We start from the raw sequence: 21,046 nt of genomic DNA, 5'->3' as shown, positions 1-21,046 counted from the left end.
TCTTCATCTAAATCTTGATATAGAAAAATTTTCTCATCTTCTTGTCCTCATTGTGATAGAGACCACTCAGGTTCATTGCCTTTTATACCATTGTGAAATAAATTATATCTTCTACATCTGAGCTTATATATCTCTCTAAATGCATCCACATCTAGAAAATTCTTCTTCCTAGATTCCTTTCTACTATTATTTAGGTTCGACATGAGAAAAAAGTTCTCACATTTTTTTTTAGTGTGATAATCAATGCTAGAATAGTTATATCAATCATTAGTGTACCTTCAAACATGTGTACTGGAAACATATTCTTATTTTCCACTTCCCTTCCTTCCCTTTTTACCCTTTGCTATAGAACATCCAATTATTACAATAACAGTTGAACCTATTTAAATTTTTATTATAGTTTTAACACCCTCTCTTAGCCATGAAGGTTAGGGTTTTTTATATTATTGTGATGCTTTTAGAAATATTTAATGGATTCCCATAGGTTACTAACTATATTTGGTGGATCATGGTGAATTAGATTTATTACTATATAGATGGTTTGTTGGGCATAATTGGAATGATGCATTATTAGGGCATAATATTTAAATGCAAACTTGATGCAGGAGCATCCTAATAAAATATTTATTTAATTTTCTAAATCTATGAAGTTTTAGAGAATTCTAGATTTTGTAGATTTTTAGAAAAATACTGGACTACGTAAAGTTTAAAAACAATATTTTTTTTTGGAAAAAGTTATGATAGGTTCCTAAAATAAAGAAGCTTTCTCTCAACTTCATCCAGAAATCAAGGAGAGGGATTATTCTTGAGAAATTCCAAACCTTTCCTTCTCTAAGTATATATAGGAATGTAATATATTTGTTGGGCCAAGATAGAAGGGGAAAAGGTTCCAAACTCCATGAATACATTTTTTTTTCGTTGTATCATTTGGTTTTAGTTTGTGTGCAACTTTCGTTGTGGTGCCCTGCCATCGAATTCAAAATGTGATATATTCAATGTATACAAGAATTTGTTGTGTGTGAGTAGGTTATTTGTAATACTTTGTTGTATGTGGAAGGAGATTTGGAGTAGATTATTGGACAATTGTGTGTAGTGTTGAGGTGGTGTATAGGCTACGAAAAAGATGAATCTATGTAGAGATTGGGTAGAGGTTGGATCTGCATTGAAACCTATGTGTGGAACCAATGCTTGCATGGAATAACAAGGAGTTTGTGGAGCACACATCATTGAAGTTGAATTTCCATTCCTGGAACTATCCAAGGAAGACATTATAAATAACTTCAAGGCAATAGTGGGTCATGGCAAGCAAGATCATAGTAAAATCAAATTGGCAATTATATTTGATAAAAAGGCTAGTTTGAGGGGTTGGTAGGGCTCATTAGGTGTAATATTGTATATGTGTGCTTAATATATGTTATCCTAGATCCTTATTTGATACAATGTTAGTGTTACAAATAATAATGATATGGATTTTAATGCTAGGCCTCAATAATAATCAAAAGTTGTAATCTAAAAATAAATAAATATAGAAATATTTAGTAAATCATTTGTAAGTTGTGTAAAAGATGGTGCATAGAGCTCGAGGAAACCTTGGAGTTGGAATTGGTTAAGGAATACTAGATATCAATCAAATATTAATCAAAGAATTAAGAAGCATAAGAACAAGATTAGGTGCAATGGACATGTCACAAAGAAGAAGAGTTGACATTTGTGACATCAATGATCCAAAAGAATCATTAGAAGATGAAGAAGTTGACATTGGAGAGGGGACTCTGGAAGAGAAAATGATCAAGATAATTTTGTGATTGAGTACCAGACCTAGGTTGGAGGTACCCATGTATAAGGGAAATTTAAATACTGAAGAGTTAAGAGATTGGATCAATGTTATGGAAAAATAATTTGAATATAAGAATGTAGCTAAGGAGAAAAAGGCAAGATTTGTATTGACCAAATTGAAGGGACATGCCTCAATATGGTGGGATAAATTACAAGCAGTGCGACGAAGCAAAGGCAAGAATAAGGTTACTAGTTTGGATTTAACGGTGGCAAAATTAAAAGTTGATTTTTTACCTCGGGCCTATCAACTAGGCATTTTCAGGAAAATGAAAAATCTCAAGTAGAAACCAATGTTCGTAAAAGAATACATGTAAGAATTTTATAGGCCAATAAGTTTTCCATCATGTTTAGTTCTCGTAATACATGTACAACTTGGTGTTTTAGAACATAGGATAGGCTTGATTTATTCCTCTTATAAATGGTTTGTATCTTTAGATATGAGGGTGTGGTACCCAATTTTAGGTTCCTTATAATGTTATTGGAGTCACCTACAATAATTATCCTATGAATTTGAGGATTTCCTAGCTATATTAATACCTTATAGAAATGCATACAATTTCATTTGATTGTTTGATATAGTGCCTAGGCTCTAGGGATATGTTAATTCAATTTTCCATCTAGTTCTAAATAATTCCTCACACCCCACACCATCCACCCCTTGAGTGCATAAAGCATCACCTTTAAATAGCTCTTTTTATATCATCTTGAGTGAATCTAATAATTAAGAAACATGTTTCCTCCAAAGAGGTCATGAGTTCAAATCTAGATGGAGGGTAGGCTATGTACACCTCTGTTGAATTTTAGTAGTCAAATCATCCCTTGTCCCATAAACAAGGGGACCTCATACACCAATTTGGTGTCTAGCAAGTCTCGTGTCCTAGAAATAAGGGGTTTCTCTTATGCCATGACAAGGGAGCCTCATACACCAATTTGGTGTCTAACATGTCATTTTCCCCACAAGCAAAGATGTCTCATAAACCAATCTAGTGGTTGACTTAACTGACCTTAAAATTAAATTATTATTAGAAATTAAAACACAACACACTCTGTGATGTGATTTTTGAAATTTAATATTTTTACGAATTAATAAAATGCAAAGTTTCAAAATCAAATTTTCAATTTTAAATTATGAAATGAAAACATAAAATAAAATAAAATAATGTGAACCTTAATTGTGGGAGAGTCTTATTTATGGAAGAATTTTATATTTACAAATTGATTGAGAACTGATTCCAAATTAAGTGGTGAGTAGAGGGGCCAACGAAGAAAAAAATGTGTGTCGCGGAGCCAAAGGATAACCAAATGGAAAAATATATTGAATGGTGGGTAATGAGAATGATAAATTAAGTAGAATATTCTATCTGATCTTGAGAGGGATTAATGAACTAAAAAAGAAATATGTTGAGAAATAAAATATATGTTGACCAGTGACATGTCAGGTATTTTATCCTATCTCGATGGGAAGGCTACTAAACAAAAGAGTTTAGGCAAACTTGATGGGGGTGAGGAACAAAGAGGAGGATGTTCCTAAGGGAATGCGTGGGCGCCTATGGTAAGAACGTGGCTAAATGATGATGGGTTGGCCTCACGACCCTCCCATATTACCTTGAGTATGAGAGACAGTAAATACCGACATGGAAAACCTCAAGTCACATTAGGTCTTGCGGAGGGTGGTGAGCGCATTAACATTACGAAGGGTGACAGGGGTGTTCGATGGTCATTCTGCAGTGGAGAGAGTTTTGGAGCCTGTGTGTGGGAGGAGGGTGTTGCAGAGGTGCTCCGGGACGGTAAAAGAGTCAACATTGTTGTATAAGTTTTCACCCCTACTAGTGGGTGTGGGTAGCTGTCAATTACTGAATTGGGATTGGCATGAGAAAGTATACAAGGAATGTGGTGTATCTGGATCTGACAAGTGTGGTTTGTTGTGGCTTTCGATTTATTTGGTATAGTTTCAGTCTGGGTTGGTTGTGAATTTTCATTTGGTGGAGCGAGATTATTGAAATGTGCCTCCCCATCTAGTTCACATGGTCCTGGGTTGTGGGGTGGTGCCATTGGCGAGCTTGACGTGGGTTTTGGTTTGCTAGAATTGGGAGGGGTCGTTTCAGGGGGGGTGTATGTTGTTGATTCAAGGTGGGAAATAGCTTTGTAAGTTGTGGGTGCATGGCGCCGAAGGGAAAGGAGGTTCAGTCAGAGATGGTGGTCTTGACCCCTACGCGGATTTTTTGGGAGCTATTGGAAGGGTGGTATTCATCTCACTTAGGTGGTGTCAGGGTTTCAAGCATGCGATCAGTTCCTCGCTCAGGGCAGTCCTCAACCCAGGTGCCACCTAATTTGGGCAAGCCATACATGGCTAAGTCTCGGCCTCAGTTCGAGCTATTCTATGGTGGTGGTGGAGGTATTTCGAAAGGTATAAGTGTAGAGGGTTCAAGACGCGTGGATTTAGAAGGTAGAGGTGGTGGTCGGTTAGGGTGTTATCGACGTATGGGGTCAGCAGCTCAAGGTGCTATACGTGGGGGCTCAGTTGGGAGTTGGGGTCGCTTCACTCTACCCGTTCTAAGTGAGGGGGTTTTGTTCGTCATGGTGGTTCTAGGCATCGAGTGTCGGTGTGTCAGGGTAGCCCCGGTCATTGACAAGGATGCTACACGGAGCATTGTTGAGATGTGGTTCAGTCAATTATGGATTGTGTGGAGAATTTAGAGTCGGTTAGACAGGAAGAGCACGCCGAATTGATAACAACAATTTAACAAAATGAAATATTTCCAATGTCATACCTAGGAGCGTGTTATGGTGGTCCAGCGTGGCCATAATTTTCTACCAGAGAAGGTCAAGAAACTAGAGGCGTGGATGGCCCATTTTGAGGAGTATGTCCAATGCTCCTTTTATCCTCCGCCACCTCCTGGTACAACTCCGGACAACCAAGCCTCCATCATCTCTGATGACTAGCATGGATATAGGTGTTTTATATGTTTTGTTTGTTTACTAGGGCCTATGGCCTTTGAAATTGTGGATTGGTTCTCTCTTTGTTTTTTTGTTTCATTGTCATATGCTTTCGACGGTAGTCAACAAACATGGCTAGGGTGAGACTACCTGCGTTTTTCCTCTGATGTATTTCTTTTGGAAACTATGAATATAAATTTGACTTACAAAAAAAAAACTATCGAGAGGTAAGGAATCAAATCACTAAGAAAACAAAACATTAATTTATAGGTATGGGATTTGTGAAGTTTAGTATTTCTACAAATTAATAATAATGAAAAATTTGAAGATAAACCTTTCAATTTAGTAGTGAGTAGTGGGATTAGTGAGGATAAAAATTAAAAATAATATGTTGAGGTGAGCGGTGGTATTTATAAATGGAAAAATATGTTAAATCGAGAATTGAAGGATTGTTAAATTATGTAGGTTAGAATAATGGAGAATTCTAGAATTTATTATTGTCAAGGATTGTTATTATATTTTAGGATTGATTGTTTTAATTAGTCTTCGTTGGTTTACAAATATTATTTTCTATATTTTTCTTCAAATATATTGTAATTTTATATATGTATATGATCACTCGCCTCCTAAATGTATGTGTGAGTTTTAGCACTCTGCAATATGAACCTTGTTTCATGTGAGAGTTGCAACTCATCTTCCAAGAATTTTGTCTACGTATTTCTGATTAAAAATACATCCAATCTTAACAGGGATTAGTGAACCAAAAAAATCACATTGAATAAGAAAACAAGGCCAACTCTACCACTAACTAATTGATTACAACAATGCGGGGTACAAGTTTTGTTGTTATTCGCACCTCCACACTACCCATAAAATACAACATGTGTGATTTTTCGTTATTTGAGAGTTTTTTATTCTGGCTATCATTGTCACATCTTCACTTCCACATTGTGCACAATGGAAGATGACTTCACACAATTTTCTTGCACTTACACATTTCGCACATGTGGCTAGTTAGCAACATATCTTAGAACTTTTTATATATTGTCTGAAGTGTAGACTTATGGATTAAGGCCATGCTTCTTTCTATAATGCCCACATTTTCTCATTATTTGAGAATGCTTGCATTTCCATAATATTACGTTACTTATGCGTTCACATCTTCAGATTATGCACAATGAAACCACCTTCACATAGTTTTCATTCACACCTTCGTATTCTACCTAATGAAATCCATCTTCGCATAACTTCCTCCATTTATCCAATTACACTAGGAAATATAAAAATAGATTTTATTGCGGTTGCATTTTTAGTGTGCCTAATGTTGGATCTGATGAATTATCCATTGCAATCATAATTGTGAATCTATTGAACAATCCCTCTATAACTGCACAATTACTTCTTCGCACTCCCTTATCTATGCACATACCCCTTCACCTACACATCCTTAACTTTATACACATTCATGACTCCATGTACCTATTATCCCACATATCAAATCTTGAAAAATTTTAAGATGAAAAAATGTTTAAAATGAAGAAGAGAAAAATGCACTAGTAATGCCTATCATAGTGTTAATGTCAATCCCATTTTTAGAGCGCGTGGGCGGGGAGGGGGGGCTGTGGTGGTGTTGAACAGATATGTGGATGAAGGAGAGAGAGTTTGTAGAAAGTGCGGGAAGTGTGCAGTGCAAATGGGAAGTGGACGTTTTCATTGTACGAAGTGAAGAGGTGGAGATAAAGTTTTTATTATGCGAAGTGCTTCTCTGTAATCCCTTATCTCTGTAAATACCCATATTCCGCACACAATTTATCTACACACCCTTTCTCCTTCCTTCCCATATCACAAAATTATCTTTTTTTTTATGCCTCAACTTTGCATACTAAATTAACATTATGTGGAGTGTAGAGGAAGAAAGCTTAACTTGATATAGTCCCTGCTGTTTAACAAACTCCCCTGCACACATAGGTTTCATACCCACGATAAAAGTTGTTGTCGACACAATGAAGAGTTTATTGAGCTACTTTCGCACAATCAAAGATTATTCACATTATCTGAGGCATAACAGTGTTATTGCACTCAATAATGAAATGGCCACTCACAAAATTAGCCTTATTTTTCCATGCCTCGATTCTGCATACTAAATTAGCTTACTGCTAATTAATTGATTAACACAATGTGGGGTATGCATTTTACTACACATAAAATGAGAGATATGTGTTTTTTTGTTACTTGAGAATTCTTCATTTCAACAATCATTTTTACTATCTGTTTTTATTCTCACATCCGCACTTTTTCATTGTGCATTGTTATAGTGTTTTCCCCTTAAAGATATACGAAAATAAAACACTTAAGACTGAGGATGACAAACAGTCTCAGCAGTATAAAGGGATGTTAAACATTGTAGATCTGCAGCAACTGATAGAAAAAAAAACCTGCCAAAGTCCTGATCTATGCCACATACATAGTTAAACAACAAAAAGAAACAATAATAAATCCAATCATCCAATGCAAACCACATATACAAAGAATAATTTTTATAATAACACCTCTGAAGGGAACAAATAAATGTTACCAGTCCCCCTCTATGGGATGGGTTCTTGGCTATCCTCAAACGTCTTCAGCTTTTATAGAGTCTCTCTCCTCTATAATGTGAAAACCCAACAAATAATATGTTTGAGCGCAATGGGAACTTAAATGGAAGAAAAATGGTGATCGACAATGAAAATAATCAGAGTTACAACAATGAGCGCAACAATGAAAATAATCAAAAGTGAATAATGAATGGAAAACCCTTCTATTTATAACAAAATATTGAGTTATCCTCGAATAATGAGCAATAATAAAATATTATTAACCCCATTCTTGGAATAACCACTTGGAATATTTTATTATATTTGGTTAGGAGGGAAAAAGTATTTAAACTTTTATTTAGAAATAATAAATAAATAAATGATTTATTTATCATCTCAAGGAATTGGTTAAGGAATAATAAAAGAATAATGATTTATTTAATTATTCCTAAGGGATTTAGTCAAATTTGACAAGGAATAATAATTAATTAGTGATTAATTAATTATTCCTAGAGAAAAATAAGATAATTAATAATTTGTCTGTTGATTTTTCATAATTGGGTCAAATATGAAAAGGAATAATAATTGAACAATGGTTTAATTAATTATTCCTAGAAGAAAATCAAATAACTAGTGATTTATATAATTATTCTTCATGGGTTTAACTATAAATTACTTAACAAAGGTGGTTTTTAAAGTAATTTCTCACATTGAAAGCAATTTTACTATGGTAAAATTGGCTTTACATGGTGTACTTCAATCCATCTAGTAAATTAGGTTAGATGATCAATTTTTTGGTGATAACAAATTGCCCCCCAACGTACGAGTGTTGGGAGAAGAATATATGACCGAAGTACGTTATAAAGACACAATCACTAGACAACATAGTGGAGAGAGAGAGAGAGTGTGTGTGTGTGTGAGAGAGAGAGAGAGAGAGACCAATAAAGCTGAAGTGAAAGAGGATAGGGGCATAGGGGGTGAGATTAATGCAAGTCTCCTTTTATGTTGTGGTACCAGACCTCAATAAGGCGGGGGAGGCATACCCATACCCGCCGAGATAACTTAGTACAAAAATAATGGTGTGCTAGAAACATAAAAATGAGTAACGAAGTACATGTTGAATGGTACATGACATGTTGGCATAACTGAGCCAGAAAAATAATACAATGTGTCCCATATACATAATGCACATGGTAAAACGTGAGCTAGGACTGAATAATATAATATCTGAGTTCATGATATAATGGCCCTTTCCTCAAAAAATGGGTGGGAGGGAGGGTAGAACAACCAAAGAAGCCCTATTGAACAGGGAAGGGCTCTGCAAAATTGAATGGATCATTTGAAGAAGACGTGCATGCTATGAAAATTGCGATCAACAGGGACCAAACCCATCAAATCTACGGAATTGCATATGATACTATAGAATAATAGGAATTCATCCAGGCATGTGGGGGGCTACCTGAAGGACCACCCCCTCATGAGTTCTGAAACATCTCACACACACCCGGGAATCACTTATACAATCTGTTGCATCACTAGACCATCAAGTGTATGGATCACGAACATGAAACAACCAAGTCAAAGGGAAATGATGAGTCCCTTTGCTCGATTCAAGATACTGAACAAGAATGGAAGTTGGAACCAAGATACACGGCCCTCTAGGGCGTTCTTCTGGAATAAATGAGTTGATGTCGACAGAATAGGGCCCATGATAGGTGAGGGAATGAGGTTCCTCAACTAAATCATGAGGGAAAATAGTAATGTGACTGATTGAATGACACTAGGGATAATGGAAAAAGTGGGATTGAGGGACAAACATACGACTTCCCTTGTCAGAGCATAAAGTGCATGGTGGACCTGGCAGCCACTGACTCAACTCTGGAGGGGATGGGGAAAGTATGACTAGAGGCCAAAATGGGCAACACGGGATGAACGTTATGAAAATATGGATGGAATACCATGACATGATACAATGGGACGTGAAACAGACTCCATGGATGCAAGGGTGACTCATCGCGGATGCTTTAAACAAGGGTTACTCGATGATGCTGCCACACAAAATAGGCCTAGTGGGGACGATCAAAAAATGAGTAAATCATGGTTACTCATGACGAAAATCGACACATGGTACAAAAAGTATTAAGATGAGGTGCACCTAAAAGTATAAGTGTTTCTTTATGAAGAAATTTGATTTTGAGAGGCGACGAAGTGACCCTTCTTGTAAAAAAGACTTCTTGGTGAAGTGTCAAATCATCAAAAACTGAGGAAGACCCATTATAGTACTCAATGAGAGATTTCCAATGGTGCTGACGGTTCGTCAAACTGAGTTATGGTTTGGTCGCATTGTGTGACAGAAAAGTTGTGGGTTTTCCTATAAAAGGGTGTTTTCCCTCCAATTTGAGAGGAGGAGAAGCCCTAAATCTTGTGGATATCATAGTAGAAAAACCAACCATCAGAATCAGGATCTGTGACTTTTAGGCAAGTGGCCTTAATGCTTCTTGGAATGATGGTTCCTACTGAAGAATTGAGGGAAGAGGAGAATGAGAATGAACTACTAGAGGAGGTATAGAATCATCCTCACCCACAAAGTCAAACATGGGGACTATGTGGACATAGAGTAGAATATTTGAAGATATGGTATCAAACGTCTAAGATATGCAATGTGCATATGGCTCACCGGAGAGGCCGGTAGGAAAAACTATCCAAGGAATGGGAGGATAATCGACTATACCTAGATCCAGTGAGATCTAGGCCAAGACTTATGTTAATCAATTGGGAAGATGTCTCGGGGAAAAACCATCATGCTCCCAAGCATGGGATACTACCCACAAAGATATGTGATGGAGGGGACTGATATGGTATGCAAAGGTGGGAATAATGCCCCCTAATAGGAGTTTGTGGAGCGCCATTGTGTTCCAAGTGCTCGAAAAAGGGATTCAAGCATCTCAGGCCAACTTTGCACGAGATCCTCCAAAGGATGATAAGTAGATGTAGGGGTGTATGTGCCCCCCTAGTATGTTATGGGCGTACTGGATGTATTTAGAGTGGTGGACTCCAAATATGGAAGGAATTATGCACGATGCTGCATATCGTCCCAAGGATAATGAGGGGTAGTCATGACTTCCATGATGTCCTCATCAGAATGGAAGATGGGCGAATGGGAGGAAGAATGACTACATGATGTGATAGTTGGACCTGGTGCATCAATATGAGAAAGAAGGTTCACATAAGCATAATCTTGAATGGTAGATGACGAGATGGTATATGGAGGATCTACAGATGTTAAGACCTGGGATTCCGTCGAAAGAGCTTCAATAGAAGCGCACGCAAAAACCTCAGAAAGGCTTGTCTACGAGGAACTCAAGGATGACGACAAGTAAAGGATATGGCCTGTGGTGTCTGTCATCTTGACACCAGGGGTAGGGGTCACGATGGTGGGACCAGAGTCTCCTTGTTCTGGTTGGCTAGTGGTACCAGAATCTATGGGTAGAGGAGTAGGTGTTCCACTACAAGTGGCCTCGTATTCGCGAAGCACGTCAAGGAAATCACGAAATTCATTGAGACGAGGGCAACAATGGGAATAATGAACATGATTATCACACAAGGCACAAGGGTGATTTGTGTGTAACGTTCATAGTTTCTTGGGTGGACCTGACATGTTAACATGGACTTCAGGGATATTTGACTCAAGGAACGTTTCGTGAACTAAAGGATTAAGATGAGGAAGCTCTGGATAGTTATCGGTCATGTGCCCAAAAACTTTACACAAAGCGCATGGAGGTGATGGCTTTGGGGCCTTAGGGGTTGGAGGAGCTTGGGGAGCCTTGTCCTTAGGTTCTTTCCTTTTTGCTTTGGCCCCTTATCTGGATTCTTTTGCAACAGGAGTAGGATCCTCTTGAGGTTGTGGTGGAACTGAATTAGGGGCAGGGGTCGTAGGGATCGATTGGACCGGGGTCAAAGCATGATAAGGTCTTAGCTGACCAGGTAGAATTCTTGTAGGGGGATCGATGTACCATACTGGGATCCCCAAGGTCATGTTAGGAAGGACCAACGAAGCCATGAAAGGGACAAAAAATACTCCCGAAGGGGGAAATAAGAAAGGTATCTAGTCTACAGGGTAATGTCTCGGTAGAATAGCTCATGGATGGTTGAGACATGGAGGAACAGTTCCTGGTGGAAACATAGGAGATGCACCCACAAACAGAGGAGGTCTTTGGGGGGTGGATCTAGAGGACTCAGTTGGGATGGTAACCGCAGGGTGTTGAGGAGCTGGTTGCGGATTAGATGTACCAGACTGCTTGAGATCAACCTGCGATGCTTGTAACATGCAAACACTCATAGATTTAGGGTCTGAGATGAGAGGGGGAGGACCAAGGAAAGCACCCAACAACAAAGAATCTTTATAGAATCCAGGTGAGACACCAGTGAGAGGAGGTGAGGACTACTTATCTGACATTAACGAGATAATGGACTTGGGGGAGGTCACAAATGTTGGTTCATTGTAAGTAAACTGATTGATGGTAACGATCTTCCCTTCATGGGGGAAGCACATCTTGCGAAACACCAGAGATGCAATGACTAACATGGCATATGTGTAACTACAACCTAAGAGAATGTTGTAATCCAAAGGGGCATCAATAAATCCAATGTCAACATGGACAATCTTGCCAGTAAGGGTCACTGGACAATTGCGGTACATGCCAAGAGGCTGGGAGGAGTGTTCGTCCCAAGCACACAAAGTGATGGTGGAGGGGAACAACTCAGGTGACTTGAGTTCTTTCCAAACAGTAGCAGATATCACATAGGTGGATGCAACTTCGTTAATAATGCATTGGGAGATGATGGCATTACGGACTCAAACTGATCCCTAGAAAGCAATGGACGAAGGAAATGGGGGATGTTCTAATGTATCAACAGGGAAGACAATAAAATGATCATTAGAAGGATCTACTGCGCCCAAAGAAGTTAGTAGATATTTCTTTTGAGATGGGCATGACTGGAGGAATTCAAGTGTCGATATGGCAACAGGTGATCGCGCTAAGTCGTCTACTATACTGTATACATGGGCAGCTCGGTTAGAAGCCACATTACAACGTAATGGTCCCTTTGGGATCTTGGGAATGGCCTCAACTTTGGGTTGAGGGATCTGTAGCATAACATTTGGTGTCATAAGAGTCTCAGTATATGCTTTGATTTTGGACTCAGTGGCAGACGTAGTCGATGGCTTGTCATATTGTCGCGAGCGAGTTTGCAAGTTGATATCGAAGGGGTTAACCTCATTAGAATTCATCATAAGGATGTGGTAGTCACCAGGACTAGAAGGTTGGCAGGGCTAGGCTACTTGACCTTGATGAGGTTGAGTAGCGACAAACACTTGCCGAGGGAAAGGATTTGTAAGAATTGCTGGTTGAGATGGTGCAGGATTATAAGGTGATTGTTGACCTCTAGAAGCTGCTTGAGCTTCCCACATTTGGTGCATCTGGGATAAGAGAGGACACTCATGTGTATAATGGCCATGTACACCGCAACATGCCCAAGGGTTGTTCATACGAATAGCCTTTTTCTGCTTGGGTTGGATGCCCTGTTGCTGGTTGTTGGTGTTAGGTTGGTTCCCCTGTAGTTCACTAGGTTGATTACCTTGATTACCCTGGTTACCATTATTACCCTTGTTACCCTTCCCCTTATTCTTTTTCTTCAAATTTTGGGGATTGGTCGCACTCTGCTACACAAACAATTGACCCTGAGAGGGCGGTGGCTACTGGAACTGAGGACGCATGGGAGGATGTGGCGCTAATGCTTGAGGGGCTGGAGCGCTCGGCTGTGCATAAGGAGGAGCAATGGTTTGGTAGACAGGTTGGGGCCTTGAAAATGTGATGCTAGCAGGAGGGGCATAAGTGTTGGAGGAACTACTACCCCCCTGCGGATCACCATAACTTTGCTGAGTATATGATGAAGGGTGTGAAAGGGTTCCAACGATACCGTCGGTGGTGTGAGATGGCCCCGGTGCATTGGCACTTCCAGGAAGGGGAAGGTCTAGAATGATGGTGTAGACATAACTGGATTGCGCAGAAATCAAGTCATATCTCAGAGAGGTTTGGAGAGCTTCTTCCTCTGTATGAGGAAAATGGGACGCAACATCTTTTCTAATGGGTGATAAAAGGCTCCTAAGAAACCAATCTAGGTAGACATGGTCTTCGAAGGGTAGGGCATGACATGTGCTCCACCTTCTATGCCATTCTTGAACATGGTCAGAAAGGCGAGTGGCAGAGGACTGACGGAATGAGGTCAAAAGCTCCGTACCATTATCGTACCGAAAAGGAAACTAGAAATATGAGAGGAACGATTTAGCAAGCATCGTGAAAATGGAATGAGATGCAGCGGGCTGGTGTTACACATCATTTTGTCACTATCCCTGTACTCCCCATTCCTTGATACTGGAGGACCTCTACAGTGAACCTCATGTACTTTTCCTTCATGAAGAAACTCCCATTGTGTCCCTCTTCATGAGCAGATCATTTCCCTTTTGTACCATTTCCCCTGAAACTTCTGTTTTGCCCAGTTTACAAGACCGATGCTAATGGCCTTTGTCTCTGCCACGCTGATGTGCAGAGATTAGCACTACTCCTTGTGCCGACCGGAGTGATTGAGCTGTGTTCGAGTCGCGCCGGTCCTGATATGGAAAGTTTTTTAAATTAGAGCCGAATCTTCTAGCTCTAGAAGGTCCGTACCGAAAGTCTAGTAAATGGTTTGGCCGGATGGGTTGAGGATGACAGTTTGGGCTCCTTTCCCCTATAATAATGGAACTACCTCAAGGGATAAGTCCTTATCCCATGGGAAGAGGATCCATCTCCCATCCATATTTCCTATATAAACCTCCCTTATTCCCAAGCACAAACTAGTGTTATAGTTGCAGAGTTTTGGTTGAGTGTTGATGCTATTTTGGTTTGGAGTAGACAAGCAAGCTATTACTAGTTGTAGCTATCTAGTTGTGTGAGGGAGAATTGTTTTTTGGTTTGGAGTGAAGCCTAAAGGGAAGAGCTTTAAAACTATTGTTGTTTTAAGCCATCATGGAATTCTAGCAGAAGTGTGTGGGAACCTAGTCTTCTCAGAGGAAGACTGCAACGTCAAGATGAATGGTTGTAATCTCTCTTTGATATTAATATATGCAACTATCGATTAATTCCCTACATGTTTTGTAATATTACATATTAATGGCTTAATGTTTCTTGATTTGTTAAGTAGGTTGAATTGCAATTTGTCTATTATTATGTTTGTGTGTTGTTGTTGTTTACTTGTTTCAGGAGCTTGAAGAAGGAAGCGAGAGATTGCTAGAGCGAGCAAGCAAGGACATCATTAAGCAGGATAAGTGACCAAGAGGTAGGCCCTCTTGATTGATTCTAGCCTAACGAAATCTTCCATAGAATGTATCTATTGTGGCTAGACCCATTGTCAGGCTAGAGGAATTCATTCATGTCCGCACTTATCATTTTACTTCACCATAAATTGGCGACTCCGCTGGGGATCCCAATCCTTTTGTTTGTCTTGGATTTCATGATTTCATGAGAACTTTCCTAGTTTCACGTTTTCCCTTTGGTTCTGTTTCTTTTCTCCTATTTACTGGTATGAGTCTAAAATTCATAGTAGTAGATCTGGTCCCTGTTTTGATTTTTTTTTATTTTTCCTTAGCTACCTCGATTAGCGTGCTTAATCCGTTGACAGTCGCACCGACCAGCATGAGTTGCTAAGAAACAATCACGCCGACCATCCTCTGGCGCTTGTTTTCAGTTAGGCAGTCACGTCGATGCCAGTAAGTGAAGATTAGGGCTTGACCCCAATCTTGGCCAGTGTGTTATGCTCTTGTGGTTTTGACCCCATAGACCTTTTTTACCGTTTTCTCCCTGATTAGAAAGCTACTTTTTATTTGGTTTTGTTTTCTTGTTGGCTTGTCATCTTTCTACTTGATTGATTGAGTCATTAAGTGGCTAGCGACACTAGTACATCTAGTTGGTCGTCCATTCAGCTGTTTGAGAACTCACTAAGTCAGGTTGTAGGTGTGTTTACTCATTGCATTTTGTTTTTGGTCCTTTTTACGACTTTGAACTCTTTTTGCACAAGTTCGAAAAAGTTTCATTTACTTGCCTGAACGTTTCTTTTTCGACATAGATTACATTGTCAGTCTTGTGTTCGATAAATTCTGTGTTTCATTGACCTGAACGAACTTCTCTTTTCATGTTTTCATCTGCTTGCAGAGCTCATTGTCTCGAGAATTTTTGCACTGAAAGATTGTATGCAAAGATTGTTTCGTTGTTTCATGAAAAAGTATGAAATTCTAGTTTGTTGCATCATTATGTTATGATAATTTGCATCTTTAAAAGACTAGAATTGCATCGGCATTTGAAAAAGGAAGAGAATTTTTGTTTTTGAAAGGACTAATAGATAAGTGCTTGTCAGGAAATTAGGAATTGGAATGCATTTTTCATTATTTTATTTTTTGAAAAAGTAAGGTAGTGAAAGATCATTTCCTTTTCAATTGCTTAATTGTTTGCATTTGATTGAGTAGTTTCTATCGTCTCAAGTGTAGGCATTTCATCGAATTGAAAGGGTCTTGTCTCATTTAGTTGCATTTGAGTTTTTTCAAGTAGCATCACTAAGACCTGAAAACTGAAACTTAACTCAAGATCAACTTTATAATGAATTCAATTAACCTAAGGTGCATTTGACATTAACAATCATATCTAGAAGGTCTAGGCTAGAGACGTGTTCCAACATCTTTAAACCTAGCAGCTGTCGTTAGCTTCGGCATTAGACAACGCTAGTACGGATTTGTGCTCCTCGTACTGTCAAGTATATAACAAGAGACCCCACTAGGCTGCAATCCTTTTATCCTTAGGAAGCTGAGTCGACCGTCTTGCAAACGTGATACACCAAACACAACATTCGGGGAGATTGCCTGCTCGTAATTCTTGGTTTTTTGGGAGGTATTCCACAGTTCACGGTTGCCTAGTAATCTTGTTTACCTAGATCATCCAAAGCAGTCATTTGATCTTTTTGACTCATTAAATTTAAAAGATCATTCGAGCACTTGTCCTTTCTAGCTCGTTTCCAATTGAAAGCGATAGAGTCATCTTTGTCTCTTTCTCGACTCTTAAAAAATGAAAGAGCATCAGCCTTTTATGTGTCTTAATAATTCATCACCCACAATCCAAAACATCCTGTTAGTCTTTTTGACCAAATTGTGAATTTCCTTAAAAAGACATTCTAAAGCCTTGAAATTATTTGTTCCGTCGACTAAGACAAGGTCATCATGGCTGAACCATCTGGTTCACCCAATTCCTCTTCCTCTCCTCTGTCGGAAAGATTATATGAGGAGCCATTTCTTGAGTTACCAGAGTCACTCGAGGACAAAAATGTTGAACTCACAATTGTTTTGAGTGTTCAACCATTGTCATCTCGTCCTCCGCCTACTTTCGATACTGGGTCATATTGTGATCTTGGACGGGAATCTCCGGACAATCCCGTTTGAACTCTAGAGAACTCGCCAACCATTGACACTTAGCTTGGACTAGTTATCATTCCTTTGAACCCTCTATTTGACGTTGTCGAGATATCACCGCAGCATCCTTACAGTCTGTACGACCAGCCAGGTGTTCCTTTGGAACTATCCCCTCATACCCATTCGGCCATTCTTCATCATTTGTTTTCCAACATGGAACCTGAAGGCGATGCTCCAGTCACATCTCCGGGTGAGTCCGAAGTTTCTACTCCACACACTGTTGAGGGGGAAGAATTGCAATTGTAGTTTCCTCCAGAGGGTTTCCCTTTTTTAGAAGGTATTCCCGCTAGTTTTCCACCCAACTATGTGTCTTTGGGCCACTTGGTTTCAGGAACACCTAGTGCCTCATCACTTTACCATAATCCTATATGGGCGTCAGGCATTAGGCCTACGTCAGGTCCATTCGTTACAAACACGACCTCCCAACAGGCTGTTACTTCAGTCCCGGTGCAACCCACAGTTCTGAACACTCTTGTATCATCGATCCCAGTTAGACATCAGACACAACCGGCAGTTTCAAAGATTGTCTCTGTCAGTTCCTGCATCCCGCTAGTCAGTGGCCAGATTGTGCCACCGCCTGGGGGGAAAAACCTAAATGTTTCTATGGTGTCAAGTGCCACTAATGTGAGTAGCTCACAAGCTCACATGCTTGGTATAAACCAGCCTTCTTCTGGTATTATTTATAACCCTGCTGATCCTACTAGATCAAGCAATGTCCAGTACCAACAGGTTCAGAATCCCATTGGTCTGTCTGGATTGAGAAATGTTCAGTATCAATAGCCTTATGGGGCTGAGGTCCAATACCAAAATCCTTACGTTCCATATGGTTCACAAGGATTGGTTAATCAACCTTACACCCTCCAATCTGGGCAGTACATCCAGCCTGGCTACGACCAGTTTCAGTTCGGTAATTTCCTGGACACTGTTACCCTTGCAACAATAAGGACAACCTCTACAACAACAAGGGAAGCCTTTGTTATCGCAGGGGCAACCTTTGTTGCAGCAAGGGCTCTCCGCAAAACAGCAAGGGCAAATTATCCCGCAGCAAAGTCACCTACAACAACCGCAAGGTCAATCCTTACAACAGTTGCAGCAAGCCGCGCAACAGCAAATGCAATATGCTCCGCACACCTGTCAACCCAAGTCCTCGTAGGGCCAACCTCTGTAACGCCAAGGACAAATTTTGCAACCGCAAGGTCAACCCTTGCAATAGAAAAACCAACTAGGGCATCAACAACCCTTGTATACATATCAACAAGGTCAACCCTTGCAGGGGCAGGGTCAAGGTCAAGTCTTGTAGCAGCAAGCCCAAAATCCTCATGTCTTTGGCCAATAGGTTCATAATCCTGCCAGCCAAGGGCACCAGGTATAAAATCCCTACATCCACAAGCAACAAGTGTATCAAACTTATGCCCAAGGACTATAGGTCTAGAATCCTCTTGTTCAAGGACAACAGGTTCATCAGCTGTATGTTCCAGAACAATAGATCCCATATCCATATGTCCAAGGTCAACAGGCTCAACAACCTTTTAACCCATACGTTACTTATCAACAACCTATTCCTGGACAATTTCAAGGTATTCAAGGTCAAAATCCTCCCTATGGTCAAGGTAATCAGCAATGGGGGCAGCCTCAGATGCCATATGGCCAAAATTCCCCCACTATGGAGCCAAACTCCTTACCAGCAGGGATGGGCTCCTCCCTATGGGTCTGCTTATCGACCTCCCATGCCTTTTAACACTGATCCAGGTCCGGGTGTGACAAAGGACCCTTCCAAGACCTTTTACTTTCGTGATGTGTTAAATTGCATTTTTTAAAAGAACATTAATGAATACATTTGGATGCTGTAAAGAAGACGAACATGTCAATCATCAACACATGAAAACATACGCTGTTGATAATGGAGTTCGTCTAGTAGGGACTACGTCTCTGAGCCTCGGTGTCAAGATGGTGTAGGCCACTACATTAAGTGCTGTCAATAGTGATGATGTACATAAGAGGTGATGTCACTATCATACAAGGAAAATTCCCTCACGCAGGAGTGGCTCCAAGAGATGTTCCGCTATAGGAACTCTCAGTAAAAAAGGACTCCTATCAGTATAACATAAACTAGTGCATGATGATCATCCCGCCAACATGGCATAAAAGGTATCTCAATGCAAACATACATGGTGACAACATGAGTATCCCATCAACATAACGACAAAGGTATCTCAAATAAAACATGACGAATCATGAAAACAAGTACATCACAAAAATGATTACGCGTCACATCAAGCAGGAATCATGAAAACAAGTAAGAAACAAGATCCCACAGGGATCTATGCAACACAATGCATAGCAAAAGAAGTACATGAACACTCTGCATATACCTCACATCCTGTGGCCATCTGAAGAAGAGGATGTTAGACTTCTAAATTTTTTCGAGCCATCAATCTCACGGCATAAAATCACATGGAAATGACTGCTCGCAAATGAATGCTTACACCTGCATTCCACTTAGAAAAGTGGCCAAAAAATGAAATGAGAAAATGGAAAATATGAACACACCATCATATTTGTGGCGTCGAATAGTGAAAAATTGACTGTCAAATTTCTGAATTCTGAGAAAATGAAAATATGGGGCTCAAGGATCTTTTAGATTCCCCCTAGATTCCTTAAAGATTCCCTCCTCCGGGTCCTCTACAAATCGGCTGCTCATATGAGGAAACTGACTATGCCATCGGGTTCGTGTCACTGAGAGGTGTAAGATCGACATAAAGTTTGTCCAATTTGGACACTGCAAAAATTTCACCCTCTTGGAAATTTTGCTCAGTCATGGTTCCACCTGCAATAAATTAATTAAAAAAATATCGCCTCGATTTCCATGCCCACTCCTGGTTCTCCATGCTTCCTGTGGCACACTATGCAAATAAAGGTTAATATAATTTTTCCCGGCGGAGTTTACAAAAACGCCCCACTCACCCATTGGTAAAAACGAGAATTAGTTATGAGGAGGGCGGGGGATCAAATCCCGCCCCCCCAAAAATCCGCGTAATATTTTTGTGGGGGTCGGGTCCGCATTGGGCGGCCCACCCCTTAACTTCCTGTTGTTTGAATGTTGGCGCATTAATTGGGGGTTTGTTGGATTAGTTTGGTGCTATGGGGTAAAATGCACGGGATGAAAACTACCCTGAAGGTTCTTCCTGGGACCTTCGACAGACAGTAAGGTTATCTACAAAAGTTACCTGTTACACACATGTTCATCTATCAGACATATATTGTCAGGGTATGGAAAGAGGATCACTTTTGGTTCCTTCTAGATTCGCTTGGGGATTTCCGTGCGGCAAGAAGAACTCCTTCTAAGACGGCTCCAAGATGATTCCTGCACAAAGGACAAAGCAATCCAGTCACAGCATACACTTCTAAAAATTAATGTAAGAATCCATAACAAACATGTATAAATGTATAACTTATCTACTCAATGCAACAAGCATCAAAATGAACAAATAAATGCACAATATCACCGACACTTTGGAGTAGGGAACACAACCGCAGTCCTATATTCAGAATGGAAGAGTGATTACAACAATCCGTTGCATCAGCCTTCCTTACCCCTTCTTCCTCTCTCTCTCTCCTTCTTTCAGCTAGCTCCTTCAAGAATATGACAATTTCACAACAGCTCTATGGGCTATCCTTCTAAATGCTCTGACCCTTTTGCAATGGCCCTCTCGTTGCTTATGTAGCAATCGAATTAGGGCTGCCAAACTCCACCTGTAGTTTATTAGGGCAAAAACCATGAACCTTCCCTGTTTACAAGCTTTTTCCCATTTGCCTTCATTCTCGAAATAGAATTTCTCCAAATATCTTGATTTTTGGAGTTTCCTTGCTTTTCTTGCATAAATATAGGGATTTAATATCTAGATATTTATGAGCAGATTCATTGGCAGAATCTTCTGAAAATCAATTAAGTTCACTAACACTCCCCCTGGTCTAACAACAAGAGTTAGCAGGGTGACTAACGCTCCTTTATGCTTGGTAACAAGCTTTATAAAGCAGGTTGTCAGTGTATAGAGAGCGTTAGTGTGGATTTTGGGCCTGCAACTGTGGTCATTGAATCAGTCATCTTGTCTTTCTCCTCTAAGTTGATTAGGAGGTCAATTTGTCC

Source organism: Pinus tabuliformis, chromosome 5_1, assembly GCF_031772625.1.
Source record: "Pinus tabuliformis cultivar Carrire ecotype Pingquan chromosome 5_1, CPIR1, whole genome shotgun sequence".
In the NCBI taxonomy this organism is placed as follows: domain Eukaryota; kingdom Viridiplantae; phylum Streptophyta; class Pinopsida; order Pinales; family Pinaceae; genus Pinus; species Pinus tabuliformis.
Note: the sequence above shows the minus strand (reverse complement) of the source record.